The sequence below is a fragment of the Odocoileus virginianus genome, chromosome 9 (assembly GCF_023699985.2).
Source record: "Odocoileus virginianus isolate 20LAN1187 ecotype Illinois chromosome 9, Ovbor_1.2, whole genome shotgun sequence".
NCBI lineage: Eukaryota > Metazoa > Chordata > Mammalia > Artiodactyla > Cervidae > Odocoileus > Odocoileus virginianus.
Window position 1 is genome coordinate 465,921 of NC_069682.1, and position 19,819 is coordinate 485,739.

A 19,819-nucleotide genomic window follows, 5' to 3' on the forward strand; every position below is an offset into this window, starting at 1 on the left:
AGTTTACACTCAGCCTCTTTATTTCTCAGAAATATACGTAAAGTATATTATTATATATTATATTGTTAAGTATCTTAAATCATTATACAGAAATGTCCCAATATTATATAAGGCATGCTTTTTACATAGAGTATATTAAGCCTTGGACATGTGACTCATTCTTCACTCTTGCAGTATTTAAGGACTTTAATCTTCATTTAGTGGTTTCTAATTATCCCCTGAAAATGACCCCTCCATACCAAATTTAATATTGACTGAACTCTGCCACAAAGAAAAGGAACTGATTATAATTCTCTTCATAGATCCTTCGACCCCATAAAATGCATTGGTTGGTTGTGGAACTGGCCTGGATAACAGGTTATGTCAATGCCATAAAATTTTTACTACTGACTTTGTTACTCTTGATTTGGTCCCACCCCCTTCCCTGCTGTGGATTTGTTTTGAAAGTGGTGAGCTATGTGGTAGGAAAAATTGTGGAGCATGATTTTCATTTGCTGTTTGAAGAAATGGGTCTCGAGGTCACCCTTTTCCTGCCAATTGCCCAGTCCCTGGGTTAGTCCCGAAAACATAGAGCCTACAAAGGCCTCCCGTACCCCGAGCCTGTGGAGAAATCAAAAGATGCGTTGACTTTGGCTTTTATCTGCTCCTGGTCCATGAGAACAACATGCGATGTCTGAACTTCTTTGTCAAAGAGGTATAGTGAAACAGCTGTTTAGATGGGAATGAATTTTTGGAGGGCTACTTTAAATGTTTTTTCAATAAACACTCCTACAATCTGATATGCAATGGATTAGGTTTAATTAACTATGAAGAAATATTCATTATAGATTAAAAATAATTTTTGAGGACCCAGTGTTTTGGAATTTCTCTTAGAATTCAAGATTCTGATGCTCACAAATTGAAAACGGGCAGAGATTCTTAAGGCTATAAATAAGTAAATGAATTATGTTTTTTACTTTAATTATGTTATTTTTTGCTTATATAACAGAATTTATTGGTAAACTGTGCATTCTTTTTAAAAATTTAGGTATAATTTGCATAGAGTTAGATTTACGTCCGTAAGTCTACATTTCTATATGTTTTAAAATACTATATGTTAAGGCCTTGTAACTGTCACCAGAACCAAGATATTGAGCAGTTCTGTCATCCCTCTCCCCAAATTCCTATGGACCCTTTTGCAGTTGGCCCTTTCCCCCCAGCCCCTGGCAATAACCGGTCTGTTTTCCTTCCCCATCTTTACCTTTTCCAAAATTAGTATAAGTGGAATCATACGGTATGCAGCCTTTTGAATTTGCCTCATTTCATGAAGCATAAGGCATTTGAGATTCATCTGTAATTGTTGCTTTTGTCAGTAACTCATTCCTTTTATTGCCGAGTAGTATTTCATTGTATGGATACACCATGGTTGGTTCATTCATTTTCCCATTTGAGGGACGTTTGTTATTTGTTTCTAGTTTCTGGTAATAACAAGTATTCTCAATTACGTTTTTACTCATTTTGGAAACAGTGAAATAAGATGGTAAAAGAATCACTAATACTTTTTGTGTAGGGAGTGAGGGTTGCGGTGAGGAAGTGTTAGTCCAAAGGTGTTTTAAGAAGAGTATGTGTTGCCAGCTGGTGTAATCAGACCCATCAACAGTTCTCAAACTGTGCCCAACAATCATCACTGCTCCCTTGTTGCCTAAGTTCAAAATTTGCTTCTCTTTTTCTGATTTTCACAATGTAGTTAATATGTTGCATTTTTTAAATCTTATCTCTAATGAACTGTGTGAAATTCACAGAACATAAAATGATACCAGGTTTGACACAAAATCATTACCTTGATTTCCCTGCAATTGCATCAAGTAATTTGGGGGTTACCGCATAATCATGTAACTGCCAGGTGCTCTGTCCCTCAAAAGGAGGATGCCATATGGAAAATATTCTAAATTAGTTTATCAGGATGTTAAAATAGGACTCTTCTTGTGTCCTCTGATGGAGAAGGCTAGAGGCTTATGGAAGCTTCCAGATGGGAGAGACTGACTGTGGGAAGACGCCATCTTGTTCTGATGGGCGGGGCTGTGCTCCCTCCCTGTTGTTAGCCCTGAGGCCAGACTATGGCAGCGGTGATGAAGATAACGGCACCTCCTTCAAAAGCTCTCATGCACGCACGGCCACACTCAGTGCCCTACCCTGCAGAGGCCAGCGTTGACCCACGCCTCCCCCGGAGACGCCTTGACACTGGCGGGCAAGTCTGGCTCAGTCTCTCGCAGGCCACTGCTCCTTTCTCCTGGGTCCTAGTGCACACAAGGTTTTGTATGTGCCCTCCAAGGGTCTGTTTCCCCAGGCCTGTGGAAGTTCTGGCAGCTCTCTGGTGAGGTTAATGGTGACCTCCTCCAAGAGGGCTTGTGCCATACCCAGGTCTGCTGCACCCAGAGCCTCTGCCCCTACGGCAGGCCCCCGCTGACCCATACCTCCACAGGAGACGCTCAAAGCCTGGTCTGGCTCAGTCTCTGTGGGATCTCCTGTTGCACACAAGCTTTTGTTTCAGCCCTCTGAGTGCCTCTGGTGGGTATGGGATTTCATTCTAATCGCAATTTCATCCCTCCTACCATCTTGGTGGGGCTTCTCCTTTGCCCTTGGATGTGGGATATCTTTTTTTACTGAGATCCAACGTTCTCCTCTCAATGGTTGTTCAGCAGTGAGTTGTAATTTTGGAGTTCTTCGCAGGAGATGAGCACACATCCTTCTACTCCACCATCTGGTAGTCCAGCCTTGTCTAACTCAGTGAAACTATAAGCCATGCCCTGTAGGCCACCCAAGACCAACGGGTCATGGTGGAGAGTTCTGACAAAGCGTGGTCCACTGGAGAAGGGAACGGCAACCCACTTCAGTATTCTTGCCTTGAGAACCCAATGAACAGTATGAAAAGGCAAAAAGATACAACACTGAAAGATGAACTCCGCAGGTTGGTAGGTGCCCAATATTCTACTGGAAAACAGTGGAGAAATAACTCCAGAAAGAATGAAGACATGGAGCCAAAGCGAAAAACAACACCCAGTTTCTGATGTGACTGGTCCCATGCTGTAAAGAACAATATTGTGTAGAAACCTGGAACGTTAGGTCCATGAATCAGGATAAATTGGAAGGGCTCAAACAGAAGGCTAGGGTGAACACTGACATTTTAGGAATAAGTGAACTAAAATGGACTGGAATGGGTGAATTTAACTCGGATAACCATTTTATCTACTACTGTGAGCAAGAATCCCTTAGAAGAAATGGAGTAGGCCTCATAGTCAATAAAGAGTCCAAATGCAGTACTTGGATGCAGTCTCAAAAACAACAGAATGATCTCTGTTCATTTCCAAGGCAAACCATTCAATATCACAGTAATCCAAGTCAATGCCCCAACCAGTAATACTGAATAAGCTGAAATTGAATGGTTCTATGAAGTCCTACAAGACCTTCGAGAACTAACACCAAACAAAGATGTCCTTTTCATTATAGGAACTGGAATGCAAAAGTGGGAAGTCAAGCGATACCTGGAGTGACAGGAAAATTTGGTCTTGGAGTACAGAATGAAGCAGGGCAAAGGCTAACCAAGTTTGCCAAGAGACCACACTGGTCATAGCAAACACCCTCTTCCAACAACACAAGAGAAGACTTTATACATGGACAGCAACAGATGGTCAATACTGAAATTAGATTGATTATATTCTTTGCAGCCAAAGATGGAGAAGCTCTATACAGTCACCAAAAACAAGGCCGGGAGCTGACTGTGGCTCAGATCATGAACTCCTTATTGCCAAACTCAGACTGAAATTGAAGAAAGTAGGGAAAACCACTAGACCATTCAGGTATGACCTAAATCAAATCCTTTATGGTTATACAGTGGAAGTGACATATAGATTCAAGGGATTAAATCTGATAGACAGAGTGCCTGAAGAACTATGAATGGAGTTTTGTGACAATGTACAGGAGGCAGTGATCAAGACCATCCCCACGCAAAATGCAAAAAGGCAAAATGGCTGTCTGAGGAGGGCTTACAAATAACTGTGAAAAGAAGAAGCCAAAAGGCAAAGCAGAAAAGGAAAGATATACTGATTTGAATGCAGAGTTCCAAAGAATAGCAAGAAGAGATAAGAAAGACTTCCTCAGTGATCCATGCAAAGAAATAGAGGAAAACAATAGAATGGGAAAGTCTAGAGATCTCCTCAAGAAAATTAGAGATACCAAGGGAATTTTCACGCAAAAATGGGAACAATAAAGGACAGAAATTATATAGACCTAACAGAAGCAGAAGATCTTAAGAGGTGGCAAGAATACACAGAAGAACTGTACAAAAAAATCTTCATGACCCGGATAATCACGATAGTGTGATCACTCACCTAGAGTCAAACATCCTGTAATGTGAAGTCAAGTGGGCCTTAGAAAGCATCACTACCAACAAAGCTAGTGGAGGTGATGAAATTTCAGTTGAGCTATTTCAGATCCTGAAAGACAATGCTGTGAAAGTGCTGCACTCAATATGCCAGCAAGTTTGGAAAACTCAGCAGTGGCCACAGGACTGGAAAAGATCAGTTTTCTTCCCAATCCCAAAGAAAGGCAATGCCAAAGAATGTTCAAACTATTGCACAATTGCACTCATCTCAAACACTAGCAAAGTAGTGCTCAGAATTCTCCAAACCAGGCTTCCAAAGTATGTGAACTATGAACTTTCAGATGTTCAACCTGGATTTAGAAAAGGCAGAGGAACCAGAGATCAAATTGCCAACATCTGCTGAATCATTGGAAAAGCAAGAGAGTTCCAGAGAAACATGTACTTCTGCTTTACTGACCACGCCAAAGCCTTGACTGTGTGGATCAGAACAAAGTGTGGAAAATTCTTAAAGCGATGGTAATACCAGACCACCTGACCTACCTCTTGTGAAATCTGCAATCTGGTCAAGAAGCAACAGTTAGAACTGGACATGGAACAGACTGGTTCCAAATAGGAAAAGGAGTACGTCAAGGCTGCATATTGTCACCCTGCTTATTGAACTTATATGCAGAGTACATCATGCGAAACGGTGGGCTGGATGAAGCACAAGCTGGAATCAAGATTGCCAAGAGAAATATCAATAACCCCAGATATGCAGATGACAGCACCCTTATGGCAGAAAGCAGAGAAGAACTAAAAAGCCTCTTGATGAAAGTGAAAGAGGAGAATGAACAAGTTGACTTAAAACTCAACATTCAGAAAACTAAGATCATGGCATCTGGTCCCATAACTTCATGGCAAATAGATGGGGAGACAGTGGAAACAGTGTCAGACTTTATTTTTGGGGGCTCCAAAATTACTGCAGATGTTGATTGCAGCCATGAAATTAAAAGACGTTTGCTCCTTGGAAGAAAAACATAGTAAAGTGAAGTTGCTCATTGTGCCCGACTCTTTGCGACCTATGAGCTGTAGTCTACCAGGCTTCTCTGTCCATGGGATTTTCCAGGCAAGAGTACTTGAGTGGGTTGCTGTTTCCTTCTCCAGGGGATCTTCCCAACCCAGTGATTGATCCCAGGTCTCCCTCATTGTGGCGGGTGCTTTACCCTCTGAAACATCAGGGAAGTCCTTGGAAGGAAAGCTGTGACAAACCTAGACAGTATCAAAAGCTGAGACACTACTTTGCCAAGAGAGGTCCATCTAGTCAAAGCTATAGTTTTCCAGTTGTCATGAATGGATGTGAGAGTTGAACCATAAAGAAATCTGAGCACCAAAGAATTGATGCTTTGAACTGTGGTGTTGGAGAATACTCTTGAGAGTCCCTTGGTTGGCAAGGAGATCCAACCAGTCCACCCTAAAGGAAATCAGTCCTGAATATTCACTAGAAGGACTGATGCTGAAGCTGAAATTCCAATATTTTGGCCACCTTATGGGAAGAATTTACTCAATGGAAAAGACCCTGATGCTGGGAAAGATTGAAGGCAGGAGATGAAGGGAAAGACATTTCATGCAAAGAGGATGAGATGGTTGGATGGCATCACAGACTCAATGGACATGAGTTTGAGCAAGCTCCCAGAGTTGGTGATGGACAGGGAAGCCTGGTGTGCTGCAGTCCTTGGGGTCTGCAAAGAGTTGGACATGACTGAGTGACTGACTTCTTGTGCCAGGTTTAGCCAAGGTGTAAAAAGAATGGCTGCTACATTGCTTCATGAAGACCACCAGGAACAGCTGAGATGCTTGGGAAGGGTGAGGAAGTAGAGACTAGAGCTTGGAAGATTTGTGTGAGAGCTCTGAATGTTCTCTGATTCCAATCATACATGTCTAGTGTCATGAGACAGGGTTCAGTTGGGCTATTTTCAGAATAACCTGTGGCGTCTATGGTCATACCACCCTGAATGCGTCCAATCTCGTCTGATCTTGGAAGCTAAGCAGGGTTGGGCCTGGTTCGTACTTGGATGGGAGAATAACCTGTGGCTAACATGGGGTCTCTCTCTATCTTTTCCATGGGGCCTGTCAGGAGGGGCAATTGGAGCCTAGCAGAAAAGAGCTAGGATTTTCTATGCTTAGGGATTTCCCTGGTGGCTCAGACAGTAACGAATCTGCCTGCAATGCAGGAGACTGGGTTTGATTCCTTGGTTAGGAAGATCCCCTGGGGGAGGGCACGGCAACCCGCTCCAGTGTTCTTGCTGGAGAATCCCCATGGACAGAGGAGCCTGGCGGGCCACAGCCCATATGGTAACAAAAAGTCGGACTCGACTGAGAACTAAGTACAGCACAGCATGTCTATGCTTAATGTCAAGGAGGGAATAGAAAATGAGCTGCTAGATTATACATCATGCCCATCAACAGAACTGCAGGTAGAAGGGCTCTGGACAGGGGAGAGAGGTTAGCATGTGATGGTGCTCTGGCCTCATCTTTACCTGAGGAGGTGCATGCATCGGCAGGCGACTGTAGGTGCCAGCTGCTAACAATTCACAGTTGCTCTTATGCTCTGAAGGACCGCCCTGGCTGACAGGAGCCTCCTTGCCCAGAAGTGACTTGTGGTTTATGGCTCCCATCAATCTGGAGGCTGCTCATGGCCACTGACTGAAAAATACAAAAGTATAAAAACTCAGCATCTTTGCCTGAAGGCATTAGAACTGTGCTCCAGGGACCAGGCTGATAATAACTTCAGCTGAAACAAGCTCTTTACCGAACTCCTTCTTGTGTCTCATCTTACTCTTAGTTGTTTAGAGGTTTCTTTTGAGAGCTCTCCCTTGAAAATCATGTGCGCAAGAATCCCTGTCTCAGGCTCTACATCTAGAGCACCTGACCTACAGTAGGGGTCTCTGAAGAATCCACAAAGGCATGAGAGAGAAAGAGAGAGAGAGAGAGAGAGGGAGATGTGGATTGTGTGTTTGGAACATGTGTGGAGTTTACAGAAGTTAATTTCAGCTTACTACTATAGCAGTTATGGAAGAGCTGTCTGGCCTCCCCCAGCTTGTCACTGTCTCTCAGTTGTCAGGAACCATGATGCAAAGGCAAGGAGGCAGCACCTGACCAAGCTGCTTAGGGAAGGAGAGCATTATGAACCTTTCCTTCCTCCAAGACTCCAGTTTTGTCACTGGCCTTGTACCATGGGAGGTGAAGCCTTGACATGAAATCAACATGACCTTTCTATGATCGGAGGTACTGATTGGGGACCCTTGGAAAGTGTAACCAAAAAATCCATGGAGTCTGCCTAAGTTTCCATCTAGAAGTGAGAGAATAACCAACTCACACTGTTCATTTAAGGATGTAGTGAGGAAAAGTGAATCTTGACCATTTGGTTACTTGTTACCCTGGAATAATTGAAAGGACAAAGTCTACTGAATTATTGGACCCTGACAGATGAAGGCAGACAAGTCTCTTTCCTTCTTAAGCAGAGGGTGTGAGTATTCTAATTAGTACTAACATTAATTCTCAGTGAAATATATTCTATCAGACACACAAGTCTCTATGCCTTGGTCATCCTGTCAGACCCAGAGACCTCTGACAGGGAATTCTGTGGGTGTGGGGAGAATGCTTGGGATCTACCCAGCACCCTTCAAGTGTACAATGATGCATTATTAATTACAGTCACTGACAGGGCACTCTTGGTTGCTCTCTTCTTGATAGCAGCTGGATCTTTTCCTTCCTTTCTTATCAGAAGAAATACCCAGACACCTGGAGGAAAGAAAGAGTGGGGAATGCATAACCATGAGGTCCTTGTTTTATGAAAACCTTAGTGAAGGAAACGGGAAGAAAGTTTAGAGCACAGAACTGAGCAAAAGAGAATCAAATTTAGAATTGCCTTTAGTCATTGGAAAACCCTTGGTGTGACTGATGCTCTTAGATACTTAGAAGCCCAGTTTCATTTTGTGAATTTCTTATGCTCCTCTGTATTTCTGGTTCTAATGCATTATAGAAATAGAGTCAGCATTCCAATCATATACATCATACAGTCATAAATTGACTACCTGAGGACCTTGAACAAGTTAATCTCTCTAAGACTTGATTCCATCATCTATTAAATGGGGAAGAATTACCTAATGTCTACAGCAACTAAAATTGTGTCTGACACATGCTAAACATTCAATATCATTGTTGTTATTTAGTCACTGAGTTGCGTCTGACTCTTGTGACCCTATGGACTGTAGCCCTCCAGGCTCCTTTGTCCATGGGATTTCCCAGGCAAGAATACTGGAGTGGGTTGCCATTGCCTTATCCTGGGGATCTTTCTGACCCAGGGATTGAACCTGCATCTCCAGCGGCTCCTGCATTGGCAGGCGAATTCTTTACCACTGAGCCACCAGGGAAGCCCTGTTGTTAGCTTAGATTAAACTCTGGAGTAGTTAACTGAGAAATATTAATAATAATTATTTCATTTATAAGGAAATGCTGGACATCATATTGTCAACAAAATATTCAGTTGATCTAATATTTCAAATTGTGACATTAAATATTCCGAGATTGTTTCCTTAAATATGACATCAGTTGACTCGATAAATACAGAAGAAATTTGTCTGCCTACACTATGTAACACAAAGTTGAGAATTCAATTCTTGTTTTACGTTTATAAATATATAATATGTACATATATATATATATTCTTCAGTTCAGTCACTCAGTCATGTCTGACTCTTTGCGACCCCATGGACTGCAGCACGCCAGACCTCCTTGTCCATTACCGACTCCTGGAGTTTACTCAAACTCATGTCCATTGCGGAGAAGGCAATGGCACTCCACTCCAGTACTCTTGCCTGGAAAATCCTGTGGACGGAGGAGCCTGGTAGGCTGCAGTCCATGGGGTTGCTAGGAGTCAGGCACGACTGAGCGACTTCACTTTCACTTTTCACTTTAGTGCATTGGAGAGGGAAATGAACACTCCAGTGTTCCGTCCCAGGGACAGAGGAGCCTGGTGGGCTGCCATCTATGGGGCTGCACAGAGTCGGACAAGACTGAAGCGACTTAGCAGCAACAGCAGCAGCATGTCCATTGAGTTGGTGGTGCCATCCAACCATCTCATCCTCTGTTGTCCCCTTCTCCTCCCACCTTCAGTCTTTCCCAGCAACAGGGTCTTTTCCAGTGAGTCAGTTCTTCACATCTTGTGGCCAAAGTATTAGAGTTTCAGCTTCAGCATCAGTCCTTCCAATGAATTCAGCACTGAGTTCCTTTAGGATGGACTGGTTGGATCTCCTTGCAGTCCAAGGGACTCTCAAGTCTTCTCTAACAACACAGTCCAAAAGCATCAGTTCTTTGGTGCTCAGCATTCTTTATGGTCCAACTCTCACAACCATACACGACTACAGGAAAAATCATAGCTTTGACTAGATAGACCTTTGTTGGCAAATTTGTGAATTTGTCTCTGCTTTCTAATATGCTGTCTAGGTTGGTCATAACTTTTCTTCCAAGGAATGAGTGTCTTAACTTCATGGCTGCAGTCTCCATCTGCAATAATTTTGGAGCCCCCCAAAATAAAGTCTATCATTATTTCCACTGTTTCCCCATCTATTTGCCATGAAGTGATGGGACCAGATGCCATGATCTTAGTTTTCTGAATGTTGAGTTTGAAGACAATTTTTTCACTCTCTTTCACTTTCATCAAGAGGCTTTTTAGTTCTTCTTTGCTTTCTGCCATAAAGGTGGTGTCATCTGCATATCTGAAGTTATTGATATTTCTCTTGGCAATCTTGATTCCAGCTTGTGCTTCACCCAGCCCAGCATTTCTCATGATGTATTCTGCATATAAGTTAAATAAGCAGGGTGACAATATACAGCCTTGACATACTCCTTTCCTGATTTGGAGCTAGTCTGTTGTTCCATGTCCAGTTTTAGCTGTTACTCCCTGGCCTGCATATAGATTTCTTAAGATGCAGGTCAGGTGGTCTGGTATTCCCATCTCTTGAAGAATTTTCCACAGTTTGTTGTGAGCCACACAGTGAAAGACTTTGGCGTGGTCTGTAAAGCAGAAGCGCATGTTTCTCTGGAACTCTCTTGCTTTTCCAATGATCCAGCAGATGTTGGCAATTTGATCTGGTTCCTCTGCCTTTTCTAAATCCACCTTGAACATCTCGAGGTTCACGGCTTACTATATAGAAGGTTAATATTTATTGGCATCAAAGGATGTTTCATCTTAACAAGAGTCAGATTTGAAGTCTCATGCTAAAGATTTTTGGTACTTCCTTCCTATTTCCCTACAAAAATCTAGCAATTCTGCATGAGTCACCAACATTTATGATTGGGATGCATTATAAGAAATGATTAATAGGGAAGCCTTGAAATGTGGATCCAGATTCTCCAACTCCTTGAGCCGAAACTCTTCATAAGGCCAGGACCTGGCCATGTCAAGAATAACTTATCATTTCTCTAACTTTATACATATTCTGAATGTTTAAGAGCAAACATACTTGAGTTTACTCTGACCAATCATTAGCTGTGTGATTGTGGACAGTGTCAGTTTTCTCATCCATAAAATGGGAATAGCAGTGTCTATCCTATAGGACAGTTATGAAAATTAAAAGGGTAATGCATATAGAACAATTGGTCCTGAATCTGGCATATGGTGGGACTAGGGTAGTTATTGTTGGAATTATCTAATTCAAAACATTTTCATTTTAAAAGAGAATGACTAAATATCATTTGAGATTTGCCAAAGGGTGGGAGAGCTATTTAATATCCAAGTAATGATATCACTGATCATTTCTAAGTTGAGGTCATTCCATAATTTTTAGTACCAGGGATCTTTGAGGGAATGTAGAGCTAGCTCTTTCATAAGTATTTTCATCCTTTCATCTATGCTTTCAAAAATATTTTTGGAGCACCTATTATTGTTGGTAAATCCCAGGTTTACCTCTTAATGTTATCTTGTACTTAAACTTATTTGGTTCTGTACTGCCTGTATTTCAGTAATTTCTAAAATAGAGAATTGTGGAGCATAAACACATGTGTCCATTTTCAATTATGTTGCTATGTCCTCACAATATTGTTAACAAAATCATAAGCTTTTCACCATAACAGTGACTTAACAGGATGAACATGTGCCAAGACAGAAGTTTTAGTGATTTTTGAACCATTGTTTTATTTTTTTCCACAGTCACCACTAGGAAATCATGTGAGTGTCATGGTAAAAAATAAATCACTTAGATTAGAGTGGAGAATTCATTTTTTAATTGTAAAAATAGCCATATTGACCTGGATGTTTACATAGAGTTTAAGTAAGATTGTCTAACTTTTAAAGTTCCTTACTTTATTAAATGCTATGTTAACATGCTGCCAAACCTCTGAATTCTCCTTGGTCAGCCAGTGCCAATGCGGTGGCTTTGTGTGTTGACAATTGAATTATGTGTCAGTTTGCTCTTGCCTCGGTAATGCTGTGTAACAAGCTACCCCAAAACTCAGGGCTTAAAGCAACTACTTGTTGCTTCTTGCAGTCAAAATGTGGTGGTCCTGCTGATTTGAGCATGTCTTAAAAGCATACATGAAAGTGTTGCAGTCAGCTGTAGGTTAGCTCTTAACATGTGGTGTCATTGAACTTGGCTAGGCATTCATATGGCCTAGCCTGACACTTTTCTTGGTACCACGTCAGTGATAAAATGTATGTGTATTTTGAGTCAAAGTAGGGTTAAATTGAAAATAATCTTTAGTTGTGGCCAGAATGATTGGTAAACAATTTACCCAAAACAAATGTTTTCTTCTTAATGAAAATCAAATGCTAATGGGGATTTTTCAAAACACTGTGCACCAAATTCAAATACTCAGAGTGCTGGTGTCTGCAAGCAGATCTCCTCTTAAAATCATTTTTCTAGTCACATTGCATTTGACTTACTCATTCTTTCTTTTTCCTCCCTTTTACTTGGTGAAATACACACTGTATGTCCTTTCTTAAATACCTTTTTTATTCAAAAATATTTTTTCAGGAATTTGAAAAGTTCAATAGAAGGGAAAAGTGTTAGCAGACTTAGACTCCAAAAAAGTTTGACAATGATTATGACATAATGGTGGATATGGTGGATATGACATAAATGGGCTTGAAAATCTCCAAGATTGTTGATACTGGCTAATAATTTGGGGGTCTTTGGACACAATTGTCCACATGTATTTTCCCTCATTAAATGAAGATGCAGTAAAATATATGTTTAGATCAAGCAATAGATTGATTAATCTGGGGAAAAACAAGAGAATGGAATTTTGCAAAGAAAACCTTGGATTGAGAATTATTAAGATTAAGATTTTAAAATTATTTTTCCTTGAATCTGCTCTCTGGTGTGTGCTAATCGATGTCTATGATTAAGACCCAACGTTGCTCTTCTTGTTTTTGAGAGTGAACACTGGTGGAAGATTTTTGTTTCTTTGTCAATAATGTTTGGAATGTCATCGGTTTTTGGATGAAATGCCTCAGTCATTTAAAATTTATAGAACTGCTGTTATATAACTGACTTCAGTCTCATCTTGTACCACTTCTGCTGATAGAGCAAAACAAACCTACGCAAATATGGAAGAAATTATCCACAGCGGACACCAACCCCTGTGCACACAATAGAATGCATTGTTGTGTCTAAACTCAAAATGAGAATACTGAACATTCTTCAGTCAGGACCGTGTGCTACTTGCCATGCCATTGTGTATTGTTTGCTATTTAAAATTTTTTCTTTACAATAAGTTTCACTGAAGGTGGTAGGAATCATTCCCTTTGAAGCTTCGGTTTGCCTAGAAGAAATGTCAGAAAAAAAAGAGAGAGAGAGAGAGAGAGAGATGGAAATAATAACATTCTGGCTAACTCCCATTTCCCCCCTGGGATTTGGTCTAATCTCCTCATCATTTTTTGTTGATTGTATAACATTAACATTTAAGGCATTCAATAGCAGGTTATATGATTGAAATTTCTGGCCATCTGTTGCATATATCTTGAACTTTCATGAAGATTTTGTTACAGCCCTCCCCCAGTATAATCACAAAATCACATTGTTTTATTGCCACCCTTGAGAGAATTAACCATATTCTAAAATTAATTAAAACTTGAAAATTAGGTTAAATTATTTTAAAGAAAACAATGCATATTACCTTAAAGTATGGTTAGTCCTTGTTTCTACATTGTTATTACTTTCTGACTCATTTGATCTAAGGTAGAGACATTTCTGCATAAGATTATTTAAGAACTATAGCATATAAAATAGCTGGGGCACAAGAGAGCTTGGCTTATGAATTGTTTGATTAATAGAAAAAGAGGCAGGGCAGAGTGTCTTGTATTGAAAGAACGTTGTGCTTAAAAGTGTAAAATTAGAGCTTGAAAGCCTTGGAATCAAAGGGCAGAAATAAACTAATATTAATGTAGGTGTATGGGCTCCAGTAGACCTTCCCTGGTGGCTCAGATGGTAAAGAATCCGCCTGCAATACAGGAGACCTGGGTTTGATCCCTGGGCTGGCAAGATCCTCTGGAGAAGGGAATGGCAATCCACTCCAGTATTCTCGCCTGGAGAATCCCATGGACAGAGGAGCCTGGTGGGCTGCAGCTTGTGGAGTCACAAAGAGTCTGACACGACTGAGCGACTAACACTGCTGCCACTGCTATGGGCTTATGTATCCTACAGCCCAGTTACATAACAGAGGGGGGAAATGAGGTGACTCTGGTATAACATCTTATCAAAGAAGAAGTGTAGTTATATAATTAGTCTACATTTATCAAGGAGCCCATTCCACCTACCTAAGCTCGGAAGATGGAGGAGGTGGATAGGGAAGGACTTCTAAGGAATGATGACTAAGAACAGTTTGTTATGTGCATTGGTTTCACCCTTTCAAACTTTTTTTTTTTTTTTTGTATCCTGCATAATATCACTCAGTTGCCTGGTGATCTACAGTTTTATTCTTTAAAATCCTTGATCAAGACAGCCTTTGAAACAAAAAAAATGAGCTCAGTGATTTGAGAAACAGCCAATACTTGCCCTTTAAGATCTGAGTCTAAGGAAGAAAAGCAAGAATCTCTACCTGAGAATGTATTTTATTTGGATAGATTGACTTTTTGTATTGGGGAGGAAAGGTACTAGGTATATAGAGAGCACATTATTGTGTCTTGGGATGTGTGAGCTAAAAATTGGACTACTATATTATTAGCACAGTTAAAAGTAATGCAGGTAATGGCATATGTTTTGTTAGTCAAACAACATCTTGGGAAATTAAAAAAGAGAGGAGAAAAAGGAAGATGATAATAAGAGGCTTTATTATAGGAATCAATGGTCCTGGTTCTAAAGGGCAATTGGTACAGCAGAATCATTCCAACTACCATGCGTATAGTTCTCCTATTCAATAGAAGTCTTATAAGACTTTTCTCTCTCCTGTGCTATTAAATTGGAAACAACAGTAATTCCTGATGAAGATATGTTTTCCTAATAGTCCTTGAATACACTCAAATTGGAAAAATCTGAACCACTTTCCAGATTTTTTTCTACTATTTTCTCCAAAGTTAGAGTTTGTTGACAGTGATGAACCATCTAGAAATATGTCCTGATACCATTTCTGTCAGATACCAGGAGTTTTGTTTGCCTTGTATTTTGGGTGGCAATTTTTAGTTTAAGAAATTAAAAATTAAAGTGTCTGCTGAATTAAATGTAATTGCTGAAATTGACAGCATTGTAATTCATACATAGCCATTTTGCTACCTTCTGCATTTGTGCTCCTCTGAATGCCAAACATCTGGTGATGAAGATAAATGCATCTGTGACTTCCCTGTTTTCAAGGGAATTATTCACTCAGTCATAGAATTTTGAAACTCAAAGGAGAACAAATAAGAGTTAAGCAGGGACGATAAACACTTAAAAACAGTTCCTGAAACCAGCTAAAGAGGTAATAATAAATAGAAAATAAAGATGATTAAATAGGTAAGAAAAATTGCCTCAATTTCTGCCCTTTAGAAATTACCATCATTAATGTTGGATCAACTAAATTTTAACAAGCGAGGTTGGCAAATAACCAAATTTGTATTTAAAGATATTTGGTGGGTAATACAATCATTTCATAGTATTTATCTCTCATTTTATGACTTGACTTTTTATTTCATTAATATTAATGAACAGCTACTTACTTTTGGCTCCAATGGACTTCAAACTGAATGTCTCAGAAATTGAAACTGGCAGGAATGAATTGATTTTTAAACTCATTTCTGATTGTTAATTTGACTCATTTCAAAATGGGGAGTATGTTTTCCATATATGCCATTTGGCAACAGTAATTTGCTTCTAAACTTTCACAGTGGAAAATAAACTACCAACTTGGTGGTAATGTAGGGGGAGGCCCTGCGTCAGTGGAATGCTCCCACTTTGCTGCTTCAAAGCATGCAGACTGAGAATGCTGTTGTTGTTGAGTTGCTAAGTCACGTCCGACTCTTTCCTGAGCCCGTGGACTGTAGCTCGTCAGGTTCCTCTGTGCGTGGGATCTCCTTGGCAAGAATACTGAAATGCGTTGCCATTTCCTTCTCCAGGGGATCTTCCTGACCCAGGGTTCAAGCCCTCGTCTCCTACATTGTCTGGCGGATTCTTTGCCACTGAGCCACCTGGGAACCCCTAAGAGTGTTTATAAGCAGGCAAACTGCCCGGTGGCTGAACCGAGCCAAAGAAGTACCTCCCATGTGCTCCCTTCTATATGAATTTTTCAAAGCTCCTTCAAAATATTGGATTTTAGGAATATTAAAATTTTCCATTTATTTCATGAATTTGATTTTCAGTAGATTTCAAAGTTATTAGTTTTCTACATTGATTCGTTTAAAACAATAGAGTAAGATAATAAATTGTTCCTAAAGTGATATGGTATAAACACCATGGGCTGAGACAGATCTGGGTTCTGACATCACCTCTTCTGTATAAGATGTGCTTGGACAGACCTGTTTCCTGATCTGTGACATTCAGATAGCAACAGTTCAAGGGGTAGCAACATAGAAGATGTAAAGATATCTCCATATATAAACACTGTTGAAAGTGATAGAAAAGGAAATACAGGACAAAAAATCCTATATTAATAGATGTGATGAGTGAAGACAGGAGAAACTGATTGAGATTTTTAATATAAAAACTTATTTTAGATGATAAAGAGCCAGCATTAACAACTTTCTATAATAACCTCAGATATGCAGATGACACCACCCTTATGGCTTAAAGTGAATAACCAAAGAGGCTCTTGGTGTAAGTGAAAGAGGAGAGTGAACAAGTTGGCTTAAAACTCAACATTCAGAAAACTAAGATCTTGATATCCGGTCCCATCACTTTAGGGCAAATAGATGGGGACATAATGGAAACAGTGAGAGACTTTATTTTTGGGGCTCCAAAATCACTGCAGATGGTGATTGCAGCCATGAAGTTAAAAGACACTTGCTCCTTGGAAGAAAAGCTATGACCAATCTAGACAGCATATTAAAAAGCAGAGACATTACTTCACCAACAAAGGTCCATCTAGTCAAACCTATGGTTTTTCCAGTAGTCATGTATGGATGTGAGAGTTGGACTATAAAGAAAGCTGAGAGCTGAAGAATTGATGCTTCTGAACTGTGGTGTTGGAGAAGACTCTTGAACTGCAAGGAAATCCACCCACTCCATCCTAAAGGAAATCAGTCCTGAATATTCACTGGAAGGACTGATGCTGAAGGTGAAACTCCAATACTTTGGCTACCTGATGTGAAGAACTGACTCACTGAAAAATATTGTGATGCTGGGAAAAATTGAAGGTTGGAGGAGAAGGGGATGACAGGGGATGAGATGGTTGGATGGCATCACCAACATGATGGACATGAGTTTGAGTAAGCTCCAGGAGTTGGTGATGGACAGAGAAGCCTGGCGTGCTGCAGTCCATGGGGTCGCAAAGAGTCAGGCATGACTGAGCGACTGAACTGATATTTACTTTCAGTCTTTTTTTATAAACATGGAATTATTTTTGTATTGCACAGACATATATTCATGTATTTATATATGTATATGTATGTCAGATAATAAATATGACAAAAATAAAATTTTAAAAATCACCTGAAATCCTTACACCCATCATTAACATTACGTTAATGTCATTCCACATATACTTCTAAGCATATATATATATATATATATATATATATATATAAAATACAGCTATAAGGATTAAAAATAGTTGTATAAAAATAGATCATTTTGCTCTTTGGTCTCGGCAGCAGAAGCAAGATGACGAAGGGAACGTCATCGTTTGGAAAGCGTCGGAATAAGACGCACACGCTGTGCCGCCGCTGTGGCTCTAAGGCCTACCAGCTTCAGAAGTCGACCTGTGGCAAGTGTGGCTGCCTTGCCAAGCGAAAGAGAAAGTATAATTGTAGTGGTAAAGCTAAAAGAGAAAATACCACTGGGACTGGTCGAATGAGGGACCTAAAAATTATATACCTCAGATTCAGGCATGGATTCCGTGAAGGAACAACACCTAAACCCAAGTGAGCGGCTGTTGCAGCATCCAGTTCATCCTAAGGATTTCAACAATTGGTCACGCAATAAATGTTCTGGCTTTAAAAAAAAAAGGAATAATTTTGAAGAAACTGTTTTAACGTGGAGTCTTAAAATTTCGATCTTGTACTGAATGCCTGTCTATGAAGCATGAAAACATTACCCCCCAGCATGTCTCCCCCTTTCCACCTGGCCCCATGTCTCCGCATTTGTTACTTGTGTCATGTTTACGTTAAAAAAATCAGATTTTTAAAAAATCACATTGTCCTAGAACTATAATTTCCATGTTTGATTAGTTTTAACCCTATATTTCAATGAAATCAATATTCTCCATCCATCATTCACCATGGCTTTGCACTTCTAAACTGTTTACTGTCCTCTTTAAATTGGCTCTGTTTCATGGTCAAAGTCTATGTAAAGACATTTTTCAGAAGGGTTCAGAAGTGGATGTGTTTCATGAGGGCTTCCATTTTTGCTAGTGCCACTCTTTTATGTTAAACTACACCTTGATGCGAAATTCTTGGGTCACATTTGTAGCCATCATTCCAGCATCTTCTAGCATTAGATGTTGCCTGGCAAAAAGTCTAAAGAGAACCTGATCTTCACCAGCAAAAGGATCCAGTATTTGTTTTTGATGCCCAGATGTTTTAAACATTCTTTTCGTTATTTACCTCTAGCCTGGGATATTTTGCATAGTCGCTTTGCTCTTTTCTTGCTTGAATGGTCCTTTTCAGACATTCTCGTTTTTTCTAATAAAGTATTGGTGACGTCTGAACTTCTTCCTTTATCTGAGACCAGAGTGTTTTCCTGTCACAGCCTATGGTTTGAGAGCTGAGAGTTCTGAGTTCTTTCTGTTTTTCTTCAAAAAGAAGGCTGGAGGGAGTACTGATGGGCCTGTACATTCCTTCTTTGAATTCTGGGGTTTATTTTCCCTTCTGACATTTTGGTAAATGTCCTGTATCAAGGACAAGGGGTGCCTCCCTTTCCTATAGGCAGACATCTTCAGTCTTGAGGTAGCTTTCTCAATTCATTCTGCAATACTGGATGGATTCCTCCCTTACTTCGGAGAGAATCATTCTCTATCATGTTCCTCACCCAGAGGCATGTCTGTATTTCTCAGACAAGGGAAACTGTAAGGAAAATTTATTCAGCCTATTTCTTTCTTGATTTGTGGGTATGGACATGAATTCTCAGTCAGTTTGGACTCCACCGTCGGCTTGTGGGAGGGATTGGTGTTTGAAGTTTACCAGTGACTCACAGCAATGTTCTGCACCAGAAGTTTCTCTTATTTTCTTAGCCGTCTGAGCTATTGCAGTGGGTCAAGCTTCATTTCTTGTTTATTTGCTTTGGTTGTATTTTGTGTTTATCTGTTTTTGCTCTTTTTAAAAAATGTGTTCTGCAAAGCAGCTTTCATCCTTCATCTTAACCTGAAAATCAGTACAGGATTTTGACCTAAGCCCAGAAAGCTGCTTCTCTGGCCTTTGAAGGTGGTGTGCTGTCCCTGTGGGGAGGCTGTCTGGAGGAGTTCAGTCTCCTGTGTAAGCTCAGCTTCTGAGAAGGATGTTTAACTGAACAGCCTCTTTCATATTTTTACTCTTAGCTCTTACCAGTGTCAAGGGTCTTGTATCTTTCCCAATTTTTTTTTTTTTATTGCTGTTACCACTAAGAAGCTGGATAAGAAAGAAAATTCATTCCTCCTTGACTTTTCTGTGGTTGAAAATTCTTATTTTTTCCTCATGTTTTATTTTTCTTTGCTGTGAGATTTATAAACCTAAAGGGAGATGGTAAGCAGTCAGATAAGACACATTATCAAGACTGTTTAAAACTCCAGCATCTTTAATGCTTTGAAAGCAAAACTTTAAAAAAAGAAGCAGCTAAAATGAAGTACATCTAAAATTGGAAGAGCTTTTTCTTTCTGAAA

The 19,819-nt window shown here is 40.1% G+C and overlaps 1 protein-coding gene and 1 pseudogene across 2 annotated transcripts in view; both read left to right on the forward strand.

Moving 5' to 3' along the window:
• The window catches only part of PLCB1 (phospholipase C beta 1), an 824,470-nt gene that overhangs the window by 140,276 nt on the left and 664,375 nt on the right, over positions 1-19,819 (forward strand). The window lies entirely within an intron of this gene.
• On the forward strand, positions 17,582-17,972 carry LOC110148283 (large ribosomal subunit protein eL37 pseudogene; annotated as a pseudogene).